This window comes from Artibeus jamaicensis, unplaced genomic scaffold, assembly GCF_021234435.1.
Source record: "Artibeus jamaicensis isolate MK-2021 breed Jamaican fruit bat unplaced genomic scaffold, CSHL_Jam_final contig_1127, whole genome shotgun sequence".
NCBI lineage: Eukaryota > Metazoa > Chordata > Mammalia > Chiroptera > Phyllostomidae > Artibeus > Artibeus jamaicensis.
This window is the reverse complement of record NW_026521219.1, coordinates 3703542-3725838: the sequence shown is the minus strand read 5'-3', so window position 1 is coordinate 3725838 and position 22297 is coordinate 3703542. Positions and strand designations below refer to the sequence as shown.

Below are 22297 nucleotides of genomic sequence, written 5' to 3'. Positions count from 1 at the left end.
GCTGAAGGAATATTGCAAACCCTGCCCAACCCCCCAAAAAAGCAGGGGCAGACCTGGGATTTGAGTCCAGACAACTGTACTCTCAATTTGTGCACCTAATCTTTTAATGACTTTGCTGTTCTGGAGCCAACTCTGAGAACATGAGGTATTGAATGGCAGCTGTTTCAGCCTCAGAGGGGCTGTGGCATCTGGCCTTGGTGCTCTGAATTCCCACTGAGTTATCTGCTTGACTAGAGATTGGGTCCTTGACTTTGTTTCTATTTTCTGATTAAGTGGGCCCATTGGAAGGATTCCATTTACATAGAGACTGTTCAAAGGTGCTTCATTTTCCTGATGACTTTGTTCCTTTTTTTTAAATCCTTACCTGAGGATATGTTTATTGATTTTAGAAGTGTGGGGGTGGGGAAGAGAGAGGGAGAGAGACAGAGGAGGAGAAGGAGAGAGAGAGAAATACATCCATGTAAGAAACATCAATTAGTTTGCCTCTTGTAAGTACCCTGATCAGGGATCGAACCTACAACTTCGGTGTGTGCCCTGTCTGGTGATCAAGCCTGAGAATCAGTTTCTGGTGTATAGGATGATGCGCCAACCAACTGAGCAACATGGCCAGGGCCCCATGACTTTGTTTCTTACATCCTGTCTTCCCTTCCCATTGTAGAACAATATCATATTTTCTGCCTTACTTTTCATCTTTCTGTGGAAATTTTAACTGAAAACTCTACTGTCATGTTCAAACCCTTGGTTTTTCCCCAGGTCCTGTGAGTTTGGCTGCGTTCATATTTTCCCTTGGATTCCCCTGTCTGGATTTTCATACCAGGCCCTAACTTTCACGATATTAGCAAAACAGGAAGGGATTAATCACTTTGCTTCTCCTGTAGCAGCAGGTGTGTTGGAAACGAGCTGGTCTGTCCCATGGAGCTGATAGGCCAGTGGGTCCATGTACTCCGAAGACCTGTTAAAGTCTACATTTTTAGACAGCATGTGTAGAATTAATTTTCTGATTGATTCTGTAAGTTTGAAGTTCTGCAGACCAGGATTTTTCACATGTAGGGGAAAATCCATAGGCATTATCTGCTCAAATGAACTTTGCCATTGGTGAAAAATCACCAATGGCAAAACTGGGGGGGTGGGCTGGGATGGGAGTAAAAGACAGAAAACTACACTCGAGCAACAATTAAAATAAAATAAAATAAAATAAACCATTAAAAAACTGCAGCACAGATTTTTCTAAACAATAGAAACTAAATAAAAAGTGGTAGATTGTTATAATTATTCTATAGCAAATATTTACATGTAAATTAAGAATTTAACATGGTAAATAGATTCAGGTATGGCTTGGAACTATTTTTAAATTCACATTGCACAGAACAAATGCTCAATAAATGTTTGTTAAATTGAATCCATTAAATGTCCTAGAATTGAGAAACTAAACATTATTAACTGATTTCCATTGATTTGACTGAACCGAATTTTTTAATAAATATGGAAATAACAATCAGTGACCATGAGCAATTATTTCTCTGCTTCTACTGAGAAGAGAAACTTCTTTAAACTTTTAATGGTCACAAACTGCTTTCACAACAATGAAAATAAAAAATCAACAAATATTTTAAATGTTCATTAGAGAATCAGAGAATAGCCAATGCATAACTAAGGATGCTGTCTGTACTCTGTAGATATGATTGACATGATGTACATGTATTTCCAATAGCAGACTAGAACCCTTACTTTAAATGCAGTGGGATAGAACATAACTATTGACACAAGTCTAATTACACTCTTTTCACTCATGTACCACAGAACACATGAAAAGTACACGTCCAGAATCTTATTGCGGTTTATTAGCTGGAAATGTTCTCATCCTCAGCAATCTATTTTGGAGTTAGGGTTGCTCCACTCCCCTACAAGTGGTAAAGCAACAGCTGCCATTTAATTAATGTTTCTGCTGACAGCTCCAGCTGATGGATGACATTGAAATTCCCGATCAGGATCAATACTACCCACGTTACCCACAAAGGAAAATTGATTATAGTCGCTTGATTTTGCCTTATTTCACTTTCTTTCCTGCATCAGTTCCTCCAGATTCCAATGATGCTGTTATTTACATCACCATTCACATCTTCCAGGGAATCGAGTCCCAGCGGAGCACATGTGTTCCTGGTGATGTATTACGATGGAATCTCACCAAAATGAACATGTGAAGTGCTGAGCTCAAACAGAGGAGGGGACAAGGGGGAGAGCCAGATGAAAGTGACTGTGGTTTCTCGGAAAGCAGAGAACTTTGTCCTTTTGAGAGAGGGAGGTTAAAGAAAAAACTAGTTCCTCCACACAGTATGAATGTATTATTAAAATCCTACAATTTGATTTATATTTGGATTATTATATCAATTTCTGTTCCCACACACTTTCATACTAGTTGCACTTTAGCTGCTGTTGTGTGAAGATTTGAAGGGCTTTGAGCTGTGTGGGAGGAACAGTTTATAGACTGAAATCTGCTTAGTATGCTCATCTTGAAGAACATGCTGGGCTCGATTAGTCAAGGTCCATTTATGTAGCTGGAAGAGGGGCTGGGCTGGTACTGAACTGGGAGCAGGTAGAACACAGGATCCAAATGGTATGGCATTAGGTGTCAAAGAGTGGTCCAAGTTAGCAGCTGACATCTGAGAGTCTAACAGGAGGTTCAGGAGTATCTTGCCAGGCAGAGCATTGCAGTGTTTTGACAGAGGCAGGGAGTCAGCATTTGGGCAAGCCAGTCAGCAGGACCAGGGAGGGGAGCAGGGAGGTGGAATTCGGAAGCAAGATACTTCTGGAGGAAGAGCAGTTCTAGAGACTCTGAGTGAGATGCCAAAATTATAATGCAATGTCAAAACAGCTGAGATGATGCTAAACCTGAGTACTGGGCTAGAGCTCGTTGTGGCCCTCCTGCTTCATGTGTAGTACAGGGCGTTGACCCATTCACTAAATATTTGTGGAGATCCATACATGTCAGACACTGAGCTAGGGATTGGGATACAATGGTCAGCATTATACTATCTCTACTCTGTAACAGGGGTTACAGTAAACAAACAATAGCAATTTCAATGCCATGTGACTAGTGAACATGTGTTATTGTGGGAGCACTCACCTGGTTTTGGTCTGTTAGTGATTGGTTCACAGAGAATAGTTGGCAAGAAGTGACTTGCTGTTGGAAATGGGGCCCATAGAAACTGAAACTGAGGTAGAGATGGACAAACAAGGTCTAAGGGAATGTCGCAGAAGTGAAGTGATTGGAAGGCTAGAGTATCTTGAGTTGTTGCAACAGGTCTCCGTAGTTTTAAAAATGGTGAGGAACTCTTGACTTGTAGTCTTTCCACTCGCATGAAAATTTTGATGTTTTTAAGAATACCGTGATGAAGAGGATGCACTATATACATATATTTTCATCATACTTCAAGCTGCAGTGGCCATACCAAGCCAGCCAAACTTGTAATTTGTGGGCTAGAGATTTCCTGATCCTCCGCATCACCAGTACTCTGAGTATTCATTCTTTCAAAACAGCAACCACTCTTAATATGTCTAAAAGGGGCTGATAAATACTTCCTATAAAATTATATGCTTTAGGACTTTTGTAAGTTTGTGCACTTCAAAAAATATGTATATATATTCAACACTTTAGTTCAAGTGCTTAATTGCTGCTGGAGCAAGATACCTGTGTGAATAGCCAGGAAAGTTTTGAAATGCAAGTTGGAAGCATTGCCTTCCCTACCACACATTTTAAAAAAGTGGAAACTGCACTCACTGAAGAACTTTCATAGTGGTGTCAGAATCAGCTCACATCAGATGAGGAGATCAAGAAAAACCTGTAGACAGTCCAAGAAAATAGACACCTACCTATTGATATTTAATGTTAGGAAGGAGAGACATTTCAAATCAGAGGCTAAACCATGGGTTTTTCAATTAATTGGGTTGAAAGAACTGGAAAAAAATGGAATATATGCTCTACATCATACCTTATACAGAAATATATACTAGATGCACCAGAAATAAAAGCAAAAAAAAAAAAAAACCAAAAATGAAATACTCTTTCTCTCTCTATATATATATGTGTGTATGTGTGTGTATGTATGTATGCATATATATATATGAAAAATCTTCCCAAGCAAGACAAAAAAGCAGTAACACAAAGGCAAAAAGACTGCTATTTAATGCTATGAAATATTGACTCCATAAAAACTGATTGAACATTTTACACTGAAGAAAATCTCATGGACCAAGTTAAAATGCAAAGAGTAATCTGCACAAAGATATTTGTCACAAACATAATCAAACAAATATCCCTAAAATAAATAGCTCTATCCAAATGAACAAAGCAAATAAAACAAAAAAACTGCAATAGAAAAATGGACAAATGACATAAATATTTGTAATAAGCAAGTGGAAAAACTAACCTCACTGATAATTGAAATGTCAAATTAAAAGATGATAATGTTATTTCAACCAACGTGTTGACAAAGACCCCAAAGAATTTAACACTCAGTATGGTGGGAGTGTGAGAAATGGATACTGTACAGGAGGAGTGGGGCAAAGTAGGTTTATAGTTGTTGTATGGAAAACAACACAATAATTAATAAATAATATAAGAAAAAATTGTGTTTTGCATACTCACAACTGTAAACCTAATTTTGCTCCATTCTGTAGACTGCTGGTGGGAAAATTCACTAGGACAAGCTTCCTGAAAAGCAATTCAACAATATGTGTTTAAAATCTTTAGAATCAGAGGAAAAATAAGGCCACTTCATTTTGAAAAATAGAAGAGTCAAAACACATGTGATGTTTTTGAGAATGCATTCTTTTCTCTTCCTCCTATTGTTCTCAAATATGTCTACTGACTTCTGAAAGTTTGGCAGACCTAGCAATTCTTATTTTTTTTTAAAAAGTCCACGTACTTCTTCCTCAGAAGCTTGATAGGATTTCCTAGGAGGGACCTTGTTTGAAAGAACTGTGGAAACAAGGTCTCATAGTCCCTTTTGCCTGATCATTGTAGTGCCAAGTCCAATGTTACTGTTAAAACATAACCTGATAACCAAAAATGCGTATATTTATGACTGCACCGTGAAGATGAGGGACTGGGGGCAGGTGGATTAAATTGGTCACTGGAGCAAGGCATTCCTTGCATTTCATCCCTACTTCATGGAACTATCAATAAGCTTACAGCAGTGATTTTCAACCTTTTTCATCTCATGGCACACATACACTAATTACTAAAATTCTATGGCACACTAAAAAATGTTTTTTGCTGATATGACAAAAAACTGTGTATAACTTTAGTTTGTTCACACCAAATGGCTATTGTGTTAACCGTTGTCATTTTATTTATTTGACAATCTAAAGGAAAGAGGTCAGGGCCCCTGACTAAATAGGTATGGCATGTTTTTAAAATTCTTGTGGCACGCCACTGTGCCTTGGCATACCAGTTGAAAATCACTGCTTTATAAGGTTAAACTAATCCAGGAAAGGGGGACTAAGGTTCAAGCTTTGGACAATCTTCTGAGTTCATGACTTACTGTGAAGAAATTGTTTTACCATAGCACTTTTAGTATGATTGACTCCAACCCCTTTCGATGGGACATAAGAAAGCTGAAACCCAGGAAATCTGATTTTCTCAAGGTCATATAGTTTATTAATTCAGATATGTAAATTTACAGACAAGGCACAGCATTGTGCTACATAATCCCTAGAATCTAGAACATTACCTGTATTGAGTTATTTCCTAAGATACCTATTATGTAAGTGCTCGTGATTTCTCTGTCTCCTCATGCCTCTGGCACCTCCAGATGTTGGGCTTTTCAGAACACTAGCAGCTCATTACTCATCAATTCTGTCTGTTATTCCAAGGGATAGAGGGAGGCTACTTACAGAGCAATGTGTGGTGTGCATGTGTCTCATGCTACATGATGCCCAGCTGCTTCTCATTTGTCTGAGAGCAGGGACTTGCTGTGAATGCACGGGGAACAGGGATGTGAGTGAAATCTCACCCAAGACCTGGTGTGCTAACATTCTTGTGCTTTCTTCTGGCGAAACCCTTTTTTGGAAGAAGCCACTTCTGAAAGTTTGTTTACCCAGACTGAAGGTAGGCACTAGGCATTTTAAACCAAGCTGGCCATCCAAATCATCTTTTGCTTTTTAGGTCTGAGGACAATGTGCTGAGATGAGTCATGGTGTTTTATCACTTTGACTTGTTGTTCTTCCATGTGTTCTTTTTCATACACTGGGCACAAGCAGATGAGCTCCCTTTACTCCTTTCATACCAATGGATAAAGAGGAATGATCTCAAACATTATATATAACTCGGTTAATCAGAATGTAAATGTGAATAGTAGCAACAACTGTGCTTTATTTCCAACTTCTCTCTGGTGGTTGCTAGACCAAGTGATTTAACTAACAATGCATTATTCTATGCGACCATCACATTGTCCATTTGTGGCTCTGCATTCTTTCAATGGCCAAGCCAATGATATTCCCACATCCTTGCTTCATATTATTTCTTATTGTCTCCCTCACATACTCACAATGTGTTTGTAAAAATTCTTTTTCTCCTTCTTCCCTTTCTATCTGGGTTCAGGCCTTCATATATGTAGGTTTTGTCCCCTCTGTTACATGAAGACCTTCTCTGTCAGGCTTTCTTAATCAAACCTCCACGCTTTTCTGGGCTTCTTCTTCATTCTCTCTTACTTTTCTCTTTTCAGAACCCTGCTTTCTGTTATTTCTTCTGTTTCAGCCAGTCTTAGAGCATCCTTCAATATTAATACACATGAAAGCTACACAAATCAAGACACTTTCGTTAATGTTATAGAGAAAGTTGTTATTCACAAATGATAATTTGTTATCAATAATTTACCTTCGACCTCAAGACTGATGATCAGTTTCCAATTAAAACTGTTAACCTTAATCATCCTCTGAGAAATATTTACCTTGGAAGGAGGACTTGCCATTTCATCTAGACTGTCATACAACAGAACGGAATTTGAGGTACAAATTACCACTAGACGTGGAGGTCACCACAGAAGCTTGGGAACAAGCAAATGGTCTGACTTGACTCTCTTCTCAGAGTTTCATATTTGTTTTTCTACTTTGGAATTTTGGTGTCATAAGGGGGAATAGTATCTACTACACCAAGAGAGTGGAAGAATTTGGTGTGAGTACAAGGGCTCTAAAGGGTGTTTAATATACTAAGTAAAGGTCTAAAACCTGGTTATGTAAAATCCTCAGTGACATTCCAGAAATTGTTCATCGAATGTTTTATTTAAAGGGAAAGTTATAAAATGTGTATTTAAAATGTATGTGGAATGGACTGGGCACTATTTTCTAAAATATTATTTAAGAGTCTATGTAATGGTAATATATAATTACTTTCTTTTATCCATTAGTTTCCTCACTAATAGTGGTTGATTTATTTGTTTAATTTGGTTCAAACAAAACTGAAGTTTACATATAAGCTTTTATGCTGCATATAACCTGGACCTAAATACAGAAGCAATTTTATATGTATTTTTCTACTTGTAGCCCAATTAACCCGAATGACAAATCAGAAATAATGCTTTATGTTTATGGTATAACAAGTATTATTATTCCCATTTTGTAGATATAATCATGCTATTTTTGATTATTCCTTAAGATGTGGTCTGACTTCTTGCCATATACAATTTGAGTTTATTTGAAACTTAGATACTAAGGTTTTAGAAAACAGGATATAAGCTTATGAATAATTTTTTACTTTATATATTTTTTAATACTTGAGTTTTGATTTATATAAAAAATTCACTATGAAATCAATTTATCCACAAAATATCAGATTCAAAAATAAACCATATATAAAGCCATTAAACTAGTCAAACCTCAGAAAATATTTTATTATTTTAATGATATGTTCATATCACATATACTATATATGATAATAATGTGTCTAGTGGTAACAAATGCTGGGCTTTCCTTCACAGGAAATAGCAGGATGATGGAGGATACCCCTTTGCCAGAGATATGACATGGGCAGTGAGTGGATTTCAGGGAGCGGCGGAGCCAGTTCTGAGCCATCTATTTTTTTTTTTTTTTTTGCTAGATTCCCCTTGTGATTCATTCAGGTTATACAATGAAATTCTTCTTGTGGAAAGCTAACCACTCAGTGACATCAAATCTTCACATACTTTTCTAGAACTACTTACATTGACCAGCTCACACTGTGTGTGATTTACAATTCATATAACATTGATTTATACTGAAGATACATTTTATGAGAAACTTAAAATTATACTCACTTTAAAAGAGATCAATTAAACTTTGTTATTTCCTTCTTTAAATAACTAATGAGTGTAATGGTCTCATGGAAAGAGGGAGCCCTGTACCTCCTATGGGGACCTTAGTGAGCAGCTCACCCGCTGCCACTATGTCAACTTCAGGCTTGCTGAGGAAACACAGCCTGGGGAAGAGAAGAACTAGCATCTCAGCAGGACCCACAAGTTACAAAGGAGAGGCCCTACTTTCTTCCCCTCTGTTTTCATCTGGTGACTGTTCCTGAAGGCATGAGATTTTGGGGTGTGACGTATGGCTAGTTACAACCAGAAACCACCTGGGGTGTGGGAGGTGGCATTAAATACAGCATGGGTGTTTAACTGAAGGCATTTGATAAATCACAACTGTATGAGTACAGCATTTTTGCTGTGGTGAAAAACTGGAAACAAACATACATTACAAAAAATATCTACTATAAGATTCTATTGGAAAAATTAGAGGATCATATTTTAAACATTAACAATGGTTATCCCTTTTTGGAAAGATAAATGTGTGATTTTAAATTTCAATAATAAAAAAAGAGAGTTGGCGTTATTTTAAAATCATTTAAAGGATTAGTTCATAGGGCCAAAGAGATAAAAATATTCCATATAAACTCAAAATTTAATAAGATATTCTCTAAAGGTCAGAATGCCCAAATCATATCTATGTATGTATATATTTATAGCTGACCTTCTTCCATAAAAGATTTAAAAGGTTATCATACAGATTTAGTAGAGATTACATATGTATTGTCCCAAATAAAATGATAATATCTGTATTTTGAAATAAAATATTTCTTGGCTAGCATATGCATGGACATTTTGCTTTTCCCCCAAATACATTAATTTTATTTTATTTTTTAAATTTTGGAACAATCACAAACCAATGGAAAAGTAGAAAGTGTAGTGCAAAGGCCTCCCCTAACCCCATCCCTCAACTAGGAGAGAGTGCTTTTCAAACCTGATGTCCTGTAATTCCCAGTTCCTTAGTGCATTGCCTACAGATGAAGATGTTCTCCTACAGGACCATGGCGAGTGTCATTGAGACCTGACTACTGTCTCATTCTGAGTCTGTTCAGTTTCCTTGTCACAGCAATGTCTTCCATAGCAAAATGATTTATTTCAGGGTCACACATAGAATTTCATTGTGACTTTTTAGTTTATTTAAGTCTGGAATATTTCCCTTTACCTTCTTTGACATTTTTGAAGATTATAGGCCATTTATTTTGTAGAATGTGATCTCATTTCGAGTCTGTCTGATGTTTCCTCATGGTCAGATTATATTTGGGTTACGCACCTTTGACAAAGCACTTGTTTTTAATGGCAAAAATGTCTTTTCTGATATCAGAATTGTAACTTGTTTCACACAAGGAGGCGGTATTCTGCACTTTGTTTTCCATATGATTTCATCCTATGTATGTAACTTTGACATCATTTTTGACCTTAACCCAGCTTATTTTCTGCGTGAATTGTAGCAGGAGGTCTTGTAATTGATTGTGCTTGTGGTCTAGCTTACATTTCCTCAACCTCAACACAATTGACATTTTGCTCTGGATGATTCTTTTCTGTGAGGGCCCGTCCTGTGCATTGTAGTATATTTGTCCTTATGTACTCTTGACCTATACCTGTAGCATTTCCCACTCAAAGTTGTGACAACCAAATATGTCTTTAGACATTTCCCAATATCCCCTAAGGAATAAAATCGCCTCTAGTTGAGAACTCCAGGTATAGGTTATTTCTTTTACTGGTCTGAGCTCTGTTGGTATTCAAATCCTCGTGAAACACAACTAGAATAGTTTAGGCAATTTTTTCCTTCTATTTAACTTCCATCTTCTTTTAAATATAACCAGAATATTTTAACAGTTCTGACAACCACATTCTAACCATAGTACTTTCTTTAATATTGAATATACCTAGTTCTAAGTTAGATTTCCAGTGGACCCTTGGCAGGACATGAGACTTACTTGACTTAAGGTGCCATTTTACTAGTAAGCACCAGTCTTGGTAAGCCCTTCACTTTAAAGACAAAAAAAAAAACAAAACCCAAACCCACACTTCTCTGGTGTTTGTATCTCTTTAATGTTGTTCATCTTTCAAATTCTATTAAAAAAAACAAAAACATTAGGTACCTTACATTTTTCTTCGTTATAAATGTGACTTTATGATTCCATTGTTCTCTTTGCTCTTTAGAGGCACTTACTGTTTGGTCTATACATTTTGATAAATAATTATGTTCCATTTAGCACTCAGTTTTTGTTTACTCATTTTCACCTTTTTGTTTCGTATACCTACCTAATTGGAAGTTCTTGAAGATATACAGCTCTTTTGTGTTCCCTAAAGCCCTGACACATGACTAAACTCCATCATGAGATTCAATTCAACTGCTTATGTTGGAATTGGTTAAGAGCTGAGTATTTTAGAATGTGACAGATTGTTACCAAACTGACCTCTAGAAAGTGCAGTAAAGAAATTCACTATAACAACTTTTCTAGCAATTCACATTTGTTAGTCATCTGCCTTGATATTCTCAGGAAGCGAATGGAAGCTATTCCTGTTCTGTCAATGGGAAGGTGGGCTCTTCGCACGTGCACTAGTGTTGTGGGACTGATGCTCTGACTTGGGCCGCCCACCCGGAGAAGTCCTAGTCTCCTCTACAGTATTTTTAATTTGTGGACAAAAATGTGGTCAATTTCCTATCAACAATTTTGGAACAATGGGCCCCAGATGTATGTCAACATGTATATTACCATGGCAATCAGCTATATTTTTCTTCCAGTTGGTAAGTTTGGTTAATTAAAACATATTATGGCCTTCTCAAAAGCAGCTTTTACTTTTTACAAAGTCCAAGATACTCATATTTCATTTTTTATTGACAACATTTTTACAAATTTTGACAAATATTGAGTTCTTATAAGATTTAGTTGTTATCATGACTAAGTATTCAGAGGGAAACAAACATTGACAAGAAAAAATTTTATTTTGGGATTAGTGACAAAAAGATACTTTATTAATTAACTACAAACCAAGAGATTCTTCCAGTTGCAAATTGGTAAGCTTCATTGAAGTACCTATACTATTTCAAGAATAATGATTTTTTTTAGAATAAAACCTAAATGTATGTAAATATATTTAATTATTGCAGATGTTCAGTAAATAAATCAGATGAAATTCTTCTTTTATACATAATGAAATTGGTTTGAAAATATCCTAATAGTAGACCGTTGTTTTTTAAAACACAGGAATAGCTCTTAGCATTTTAATAAACTCAGAGGAACAAGTATCTTCACCAAGGTAGTATTTTTTTACTTGCCATGTAGTGTTCTGTGATCTTAAATACCAGTATTATTCTGTCTCATATAGTGATTGCGGGCTTGGGGCTTGGGCTCATTAGCCAGATCTATACCTGGGAAACTGACCTTCCATTCGCTTCATCTTACAGTGAGCTCAGAAACATGCTGGGGTTTCACCGGTCACATTTGTACATAGGTAGGTACTAATCGAAGACTCCAAAACACAGAGATTGAAAGAAACAGCATGTTGTCAAATTCAGTTTTTTGGCTGTATTTTTACTTTTTTCTGTAACTATTTCAGTATTTTCTTACCTTTCTAATTAAAGTTTATACTCTTAATGGAGGGAAATGAAGGCAGGAGGGTATAACACACCTTAGAATTAGCAAATGTCAGTGTCTTAAATGACCGCAGTAGAGCTGGGTAAGTTTATGGGGGCCCCAAACCCAGGAAGTCTGGTGCAGTCACTGAAAGCTTCTGGTTGCTCTGCTATGCACAGGAGTCTTCAAGCTCTTCAATTCCTGTATTCTTAACTTACATATAGAAGTTAAAGGACTATAAATCCTTTGCTTGTTCTTACTGAGATCTTTCTGAAATTGATCACTTTTGTATTTGAAGGACTTTATGGTTATTAAAATTTCTCTGAGAAACTATTAAGGCAGGGAAAGCACTTAAGATTCAATTTCTACCTATATTGTACTTGGCTTTTCTTATTAAACATAGTAATGACTTTCAAGAGAGGCTCCACAATTTTCCTGTTAGTGTGATATGATGGACTCAGTGTTTCTATTTTAATTGTAAAAGTCAACTTTCCACTCATTGCTTTTCCATTGCTGATAAAGAACTTTCTTTTTCTTAAAATTCCATCAAAGATTTAGTGATTTCTACTTGGATTTTGTTTTCATTATTCATTTATTTGACACATTTTGAAGGTTCTACAATGTTATTATGTTATAAATATGCATTTGGGGGGTAGCAAAGCAAATTAAGAAGTAGTCCTACTGCAGAGTTCTTGTATAAAGTGAAAAAAAGTGATCTCAAATTTAGTCAGTTTGAAAGTAGCTTAGATCTGTTTTCGTACCCAAACTCTATTGACTGAAAGGCCTGTGCTCTACTGTGCCCACAATCTTCCCCGAGAGTATAGACCTTAATTAAGAGGTAGGAAAATATTGAAGTGGGTGATGAGAAAAGAAAGGTAGCAATATGGCTAAGAGACATTGGGGTTTGGAAATGTGCTATTTTTTCAATCTCTATGGAGCTCAAGATGGGTTTTTTGAAAGCGGTAGGATTTGTGATGTATTTTATATTATGCCTCTGTGACCAATATATGCGTTGTGGAGATAATTTGATACTTTTACTTCTTTAAATATTTCTACTTAAATAAATCCACTCAGCCCATTAACCATAGTTAATGTTTTCCCACTGGTTTGTACATGTTATAGCTAAAGACCAATGTAGACTAATGGGGAAGGAGAAAGAAAAATTAGTACATTCATGAATTATTCTCTGTTCTCATTTTAGGCAAGTTAATTTTCCTTAAATTATCATGTTCCCTCTTAATCATAGGCCATTTGTGGTTATCAAGAAAGAAATGTTTATATGTGTGGTTCTTCATGGTTTTACATTTCACACTAAAAGCCAAATTCATTCCATCCTTTAACATCCTATCACAAAAGTTCTTTAGATTCTATATTTCCCCTAGTATTCTTACCCTTCCCCCTATCTATTTTCTACATCTATGCTACTTATTTTCTGTACCTTTCCCCACCTTCTCCTTCTTCCATTCCCTTGTTGCTAACCCTCCATGTGATCTTAATTTCTATGGTTCTGCTCCTGATCTAGCTGTCCTCTTAGTTTGCTTTTGTTTTGGGTGTTGTTCTTAATAACTGTGAGTTTTCTGTCCTTTCACTGTTCATATTTTTTAATCTTCTTTTTCTTAGGTAAGTCCCTTTAACATTTCATATAATAAGGGCTTGGTGATGATGAACTCCTTGAATTTGATCTTATCTGAGAAGCACTTTATCTGTCCTTCCATTCTAAATGAAAGCTTTGATGGATAGAGCAATCTTGGATGTAGGTCTTTGGATTTCATGACTTGGAATACTTCTTTCCAGCCCCTTCTTGCCTGTAAGGTGTCCTTTGAGAAATCCTCTGACAGTTTGATGGGAACTCCTTTGTAGGTGACTGTCCCCTTATCTCTTGCTGCTTTTAGGATTCTCTCCTTCATTTTAATCTTGGCTAATATAATTATGATGTGCCTTGGTGTGTCCCTTCTTGGGTCCACCTTCTTTGGGACTCTCTGAGCTTCCTGTACTTCCTGGAAGTCTATTTCCTTTGCCAGATTTGGAAAGTTCTTCTTTATTATTTGTTCAAATAAGTTTTCCACTTGTTGCTCTTCCTCTTCTCCTTCTGGTACCCCTATAATTCAGATGTTGGAGCATTTAAAGATGTCCTGGAGGTTCCTAAGCCTGTCTTCATTTTTTTGAATTCTTGTTTCTTCATTGTTTTCTATTTGGTCATTTTTTTCTTCCTTCTGGTCCACTCCTTTGATTTGAGTCCCAGTTTCCTTTTCATCACTATTGGTTTCCTGTGCATTTCCCTTCATTTCAATTAGTTTAGCCTTCATTTGTTCCTCTCATTTGTGACTAAAATCAACTAATTCTGTGAGCATCCTAATCACTAGTATTTTGAACTGTGCATCTGAAAGGTTAGCTATTTCTTGGTTGCTTAGATTTATCGGCTCTGGGGCTTTGAGCTGTTCTTGAGCCATAAAGTTTTGATCTGTTCTTACCAGTTACATATGAGGGGAGGAGCTTTAGGTGTTCACCAGGGCGGGGCAGCCCAGGTTGCTGGATTGCGATGCTGGATGTGGAGGCGGGGTCAGAGTGGGGCAATGGCATTTGTTCCACTCTCTCTCAGATTTCTGTCCCCTCTGCCACTTCCCACAAGGAAATTGGGCCCTTATGGTGCTGGTTCCCAGGTGTGTGGGCTTGTGCACCCTCGAGGACTCTGTGTGTCTCTCCAGCGAAATCTCTGTGAGCCTGGGAACTTCTCCCCGCACCTCAACCCCGAAGGTCTTTCCAATTGGTGCTTTCAAGCTCTAATTCCAATCGCTGGGGCCCTGGCCTGAGTGGTCTGTCTCAATGTTCACTCCTTCGCTTGGTTTATCTGCACGCGAACGTGTGACCTTGCTCCCTTACTGGGTCCGCCCATTGCCACCCCATGCCTAGGATCCGCCAACCACAGCCTGCGCTCTTTTGCTCCTGGGTTGGTCCAGCCGATCTTTCCTGCCCGACCCTGCTGATTCCGCCCCTCTTACCAGTCTGGAAGAAAGGTTCGTGGTTGTCAGACTTCCGTACAGTTAAATTTTCTGTGTTTTGGCTGCATTTTTGTTACTAAAACTTTGTTGTCTTTAAACTTGGTTGTGCGAGGAGGCACAATGTTTCTACCTACACCTCCATCTTGGCTGGAAGTCCCGAAATTTAAAAAAATGAAAAATTCTTAAATTATAAAAAATGTCTTCAATTAATATATTAACATTGAACAAAGACTTGAGAAAGACTGTTTTGTTAAATTAACATTTAAATATTATGATTGCGTTAGGGGGGTGACTCTTGTTTCCAGAGCAATCATATTAGAAATTAAAGAGCACTATGTCACAGCCTCCTGGGTGGGTTTCAGATTTCACCCAAAACAACCACAAAGAATAAAGCCCCACCCAAGATTACTTTTTATATTTTTAAGACCTGAGGGTAAAGGATATGGTATAACATGTAGTTTCTTTGGATTCTCTAGTACTATGAATGGAAAGAAGAATAGCTTATATAAAGAAAGAAATAGCCTAGGTTTTTATAAAGTCTGTTGTTTCATTGATTTCACCAGTTTTAAATAACTTTGCTTACCGTACTTGATATGACTTTGTCTCTTATTTTTTGTACTTAGGATATATATTAAAATAGTTAAAAAATTACTTTAGTATTAAAAAATTAAAACTTAGATCAAACTGAAGTAGCCTTGATTATACCCCTCTCCAATGCTTCCTATATTATAGTCTTCTCTCTAGAAATAGTCACTATTAACAATGTAATGTAGGTTTCCAGACTTTTCTCCATGGGAATAGAAAAGATATGTATATGTGTATACATTTTAACATAAATGATATATCTAGTATTTCACTTAACAATATGGCTGAGAAAATTTTTCATGTCAGTACATGTAGGTCTACTTCTTTGTAGACAATTGCAACATGGTCTTTCATAGAAAGAGTATACAATTACTTATTTAACCATTCCTGTTTTTATAAATATTTGTTGCTTTGAATTTTTCATTGTTACAAATAACATAGTAATGAAGATCCTGGTAGGTGTTTTGGGGGGCACAAGTTTAAGTGTCTCTCTGGGGTAGATACTAACTTTGGGATGATGGATTATGCAAATTGATCTCTGAAGTGGCTGTACTTGGACCTGTTTTTCTTCCTGCTGTGTTGAGTGTGAACACTGATTTTGAGGTTTCTCTGTTAAAATGAGGTTGAGCACCAGTTTATGTAAATCTCAACAATTTTTATTATTTTCTCTGTGGATTAGCAGTTTATATCTTTGGCTCATTTTTTTCAATTAGATTGTTTCTCTTTTATTGAAATAACTTGTTAACTTATGCTTGTTATTGTTTTTGTTGCTTGTTCTTTTTAACTTTGAAAGTGCTTTGGCCGGCTCTGGCTGGTGTAGCTCAGTGGATTGAGTGCAGGCCTGTGAACGAAACAACCGTGGTGTGATTCCCAGTCAGGGCACATGCCTGGGTTGCAGGCCAGTCCCCAGCAGGGGACGCATGAGAGGCAACCATACTTTGATATTTCTCTCCCTCTTTCCTTCCCTTACCTTCTAAAGATAAATAAATTAAATCTTTAAAAAAACCAACTCTTTCTAAAAAATAAAATAAAATAAAATAAAATAAAATAAAATAAAATAAAATAAAGTGCTTTGGCCATTCAGGTAATTTAAATTTTCATGCAGTCAAATTTATAATATTTTATTTTATGATTTTGGCTTTTTCTGTGCATTATTCTCAGATGGCTTTCCTGACTTGAACTTTATATATATTTACCTTCATTTTCTTCTAATAATTTATCATCATTTAAAAAATTTAAGTCTTGTTTGTAATTTTTGAGTGGTGTAAGATAATGACCTGACAACTTTCTCAAATGGTTAACTAGGTGTCTTTGATTAGAAATACTATACTGTTTCTTCCCCAGTGATCTTGAAATTCCACTTTTATTAGGTTTCATACATATATATGTTCATATATATGCATGAACATTTATTCTTTGAACAAAAATATTAGTTTGATTTATTGATTATTCCCTATTTCACAGACAAGGAAATTGAGATGCAAAAATATCCAGTAACTTGCCCAGTGACACAGTGGAAGTGGTGGAACAAGACACCAACCCAGGAGTCTAGATTTAGACTCTGTTATCTTAATGTCCACACTCAATAAAATTTGCACTTGGATATGGGCCTGTTTCAGGACTCTATTCTGTTTCTTTATACTATTTGTGTATTTCTGCATTAAGATCTCATAGTCCTAATAACTATAGATACATAACATGTTTGATATCTATTAGGACAGGCTCCTTCTCTTTGTATTCCTTTTTTAGAAAAAGACTTTGGTTACCATTGTTTATCCAATCTGTATAAAACATGGACAACAGTGTGGTGATTGCTGAGGGGTGGGAGGTACAGGGGACTAAATGGTAATAGAAAAAATATAATGAAGATAAATAAAAAATTAAGCTTATAATTTTATTAAAATTCTATTTGTACTTTAAATATGATTGCATAGAAATTATGTATTAATTTGAAAATTTTTACATTTTAAATATATTTAGGTTTTTACTTATAAATGTGGTATATTTCCTCCCTTCCCACCACATATTTTTTCTGTTGTTTTGTAAAATTTTTCCACAGGGTTATTTATTTTTATTACTTTTATTCCTAAGGACTTTATAATTTTATTTCTGTTTCTATGGGGAATGTGATATTTTTTCTTTAATTATATTTTCAAAACATTGATGCCAATATATAGAAAATTTGTGGATTTCTTATGTTGATTTTGCATCTTGCCATCTTACTGAACCCCCATCTCAGTCATAGTAGTTTTTCATTTGATTATCTTTAATTTGCTAGGTGGAGAGTTATATCCTATATAATTAATAGAAGTTTGTGTCATACTTTCCAGTATTTATACCATTTAATATTGACTTATGTATTTAATCCCACTGGCCATGACATACAGTCTGATATTGAATATTAGTGGCATTTTTGTTTTGTTACTGATCTTAAAGGCAGAGTTTCTAATAAGTCTCATGTTTGCTGTTTTAGGGGCAGATACCTTTTATCAAATTAAGGAAGTTTCTTATTGTTCTTAGCTTTCAAATACACACACACACACATCTCCACAACTGAGACTTTGGTTCATCTTTGAAATTATTTTTTAAATAATGATGAAGTGAATTACACTGCTTATTCACTATTAGAAAAGTCTATCTTTGCATTCCTGAAATAAACTTTCCCCAACCGTAATTTATAATTCTTTTAATAGATTGCTGAATATGCATTTTTAATGTTTTATTTAGCATTATTACATCAGTGTTTGGGAGACTGGCTTATAGTTTTCTTTCCTTATACAGTCTTGTTTTGAATTTTTAGGAAACTATGATATATACTTAACTTTGTAGCTTCCCATATTTTTCCATTTTGTTTGTTTAAAATATAAATTTCTATTTAAAAAAGTTGGTAAGAGTCGCCTACAAAATTTTGTGGGCCTGATAATTTTGGGGGAGGAGTTATGTTTGAGTAATATTTTGAGTTTTTCCTGCCTTTGTTGGGCTGGCTTAATTTTCTTCTACTTTTTTACCTGATGGTGTAAAAATTATAAATTTTATTTATTTTTTGAGTAATTAACACATTCACTTACATATATTTTATATTAGAATCAGAGGAGATCAGTATCTCTGTACATTGATTGAACAAAACAAAATTTCTGGATCTTCCAGTTTTACTTGGAACATTTCCTTTCATTATCATTCCCTCCCATGTCAACATTATTTGGACTTTTAGTAATACATTGTAGCTTAAAAAATTATTATCACTGCTGTTTTAAAAAATCAGCCCTGGCTAGTGTGGCTCAGTGGACTGAGTGCTGGACTGTGAACCAGGGGGTCATTCATTCAGTTCTCAGTCAGGGCACATGCCTGGGTTGCAGGCTGGGTCCCTGGTTGGGGGTATGCCAGAGGCAGCCACGCATTGATGTTTCTTTCCCTCTCTTTCTCCCTCCCTTCCCCTCTGTCTATAAATGAAATAAATAAAAATCTTTTAAAAAATCAACACTTAAATTGGATTAATAATATAATTCAGTAGATTTTTTTGGTCACCATTGTTGTCAGAGCTTCCTTATTACTATATTATTTTTATCTTGAATCACCATGTATTTATTTCAGGGTTATTATAGATGTCCAAGTTACTTGTTTCTTTATGTTTTATCTTCATATTTGAGTGATAATTTAGTTGGGTATAAACTTACAGGTTTAATATTTTTTCCTTGCTTTTTAAAAATATTTCTTCCAGTTTTATTGAGAAATAATTGGCATATGTCACTGCATAAATTTAATGCATATAACATGATGATTTAATTTAGATATATTGTAAATGATGAGCACATAGACCATTGTTTTTTATTTTTTAAAGATTTTAAGTTTTATTTCCCTATTTTTAGTGTCCTGAAATGTTATATAAAGTCTAGGTGTAGGTTTAAAACATTTATCTTACTTAGGACTTGGTTATTCCTTACATTGTGACTAATGTGTATATTACCTTCCTTCATTAAACCCAATAACTCTTTCAGTTACTCTAATTAGATGGGTGAGTGGATATTCAGGCCTATTTCATATGATTCTTAACTTTTATTTTATACTTTATACCCCTTTATCACTTTTTATTGCATCCTAGAAGAACTTTTTTGGCTTAATATTCCAGTTCAGCAATTTGAGTATTCTATTTCAATGATGAAAATTTCAATATTTGTACATTCTAATTACTTTCTATAGCTTTAATAATCTCTCAAATATCTCTATGGATATGAATTATACTTATTCTAAAATCTTATTTTGATTTCTTTATTAATTTTGGCTCCTACGTGTCAGATCTTCATTTTTTAAAAGCAAAGACCTCTCTTTTATCTTTTTAATGGTATTGGTTTTCCTCCAATGTTTAGTAATTCCTGAGTGTTTGTCTGGTAGCTGAGACTCCTTATTAGGTTTTTTGTTCTGTGTTCCTGTCACTGCTTAGAGATAGAGGCAGGATTGCTGCTGGAACTTGCATTTCAATCTGTATGTGAGAGGAATAGGGCTGCCTCAGAGGCTAGCTTCTGGTGCATGAGGATGTCTCATTCCTCCTGGATGGCTCCAGGCACCTAAGGCATCGGGGACTCTGCTTTGTTTCTCTGACCTAAAATCCTATTGCTGTTCGTTGGCACAAAACTGTAGCCTAGGTTGGTAGAGGGAATGTGGAGAGTTCATTCAGCCTTCTTGGCTGTTTCCGCATTGTCCCCTAACCATGGTGCCGTCTGCTGTCCCTGCCTCCCTCTTTCCTTTGGTCTCCATTCCTAACATTTTTGGCAGCACTCTGCTATACTTCTTTTGAGCTGTGGTTTTAAATCTTCATCTAATTCCATCTGCTTTCTGTCTTCCGGTGTTTTCTCAAAGTTTATGATTCTCAAAAGGTTGATATCATTTTCCCGTTATATAGATTTAAAAAATTCCTTCTGAAATTTTAAGGTTTTGCAGTGGGAAGAGGGAGCCAAAATCTATTCCCACTCTACTCCCTTGAAATAGAAACGGAGTCTACTCTTCAGAACCTCAGGAGATGTTTTGAAAATGAGTTTTACAGGCCAGTTTTCAGGACTGCCATTTATGGTCGTGTACGTTGTTCACTGCTTGAAGGCACCAGTGAGGAGGTAGGCAAGAGCTGAAATTGAGCTCACTGCTTTTCACTACACTGTGTGTCTCGGCAAAGGAAAACTTTTGCTGCGTGGGAGATGCCATGTTCCCCAAATTACATAATGATAATCTGTGGGTCAGCAGTGGGTCTGGTCATCTGAACTTTAAATTATATTGTGCGTGGTGATGGTTTCCCGGATGTATACTATGTCAACACTCCTAAAATTATTCACTTGAAATATGGACAGCTTTTGTACATCAGTTATACCTCAATAAAACTGCAAAATAAATAACAAGTAAAGGAAGTTGCATTATGCAAATAGTGAAATAGGTAAAATATGCTATTGGATTTAGGAGATCAGTTCTAAAGTTTTCATATTTTATAAATTGGTTGATATAATATAGGAACATTATCTTAGCTGACAAAATAATGGTAATTATGAAAGAAGACACATTCACAGACTACAGAAAAGATAGTTAACAAGAGCTAGTAATTGGCTGTTAATGATCTTTCGTGAGCAGAAAAGTCATGTAGCTTACTGCTCGCTTTGGGTATCTAAGGGAAGTCCTAGGTAAGCGCAGAGGGATGAAGTAGAGCTGTGCCACACATGGCTAAATTTAAATTAATTAACATAAAATTTAAAAGTTCAGGACTTCAATGATACTAGTTGCATTTCAAGTGCTCAGTGCTCCATGTGACTGGTGGCTGCTGTACCAAGCAGCACAGATACGGAATATGTCTGTTATCGCAGAAAATTCTATTGAACAGTGCTGAGCTAGATAATCTCTTAACTTAGGTCCCTTCTGTCTGAGTAGTTTTGTCACATCTTATGAGATCTGAGATTTTAGTTTTCAGATTGTGTGAAGGGAAAATGGAGTATGGCTACATACTGAGTACACAGTAGGTACTCTGTAATTGATAAAATTTTTGGTGAGTGGATGTATGAATGGATACATGTCCAAAAACTAGCAGTGAATTTCTATTTGATGAAACACTGCATTGTTTCTTTCATTCATTAATTCAGCAGATGTTTGTCAAATGCCTACCATGTGCTAGCTATTGCTTCAGGTGCTTGGAATATATGAATAAACTAAACAAAGATCACTTCCCATGTGGAACTTACATGCCAGCAGTGGGGGATATTATATGTAATAAGCATAGGAAGTAAATTATCACAAATTTTAGGGTGGTAAATATGAAAAATGAAATATAAAGCAGAGTAAGAGGAATCAGGAATGCTGGGTATGGACAGAGAAATGAGGATTATAATTTTAAATAGAGAAATGAAGATTACAATTGCAAATATGACTCAATGAGATGAGATTTGACAAAAGACTTGAAAACTTGGGGAGTAAGCCAAATAATGACCTGGGCAAAGAGCATTCCAGGCAGGGAAAACATCCAGGGCACAAGTGTAAGTCGGGGACATGAGTGTCAGTTTGAGGAATAGCAAGACGTGTGGCTGGAGCAGAGTGAGCAAGGAGGGCAGTTGGAGAATCTGACTGGTGAGAGTGACATATCTTATAGGACCCCAAGTGTCCTTGTAAGAATTTTGACTTTCACAGGAAGGAACACGATCTGACAAAAGTTTTAAAAGGATCTTTTTTCTTCTTTTTTAAAAGATTTTATTTATCTTTAGAGGGGAAGGGAAGGAGAGAGGGAGAGAAACATCAATGTATGGTTGCCTCTAGTGCGTCCCCTGCTGGGAAC

General features: G+C 36.0%; 1 protein-coding gene across 3 annotated transcripts in view; it reads left to right on the top strand.

Annotated features, from left to right (window-relative positions):
- The window catches only part of FILIP1 (filamin A interacting protein 1), a 199254-nt gene that overhangs the window by 12357 nt on the left and 164600 nt on the right, over window positions 1-22297 (top strand). The gene's annotated exons all lie outside the window — the stretch shown is intronic.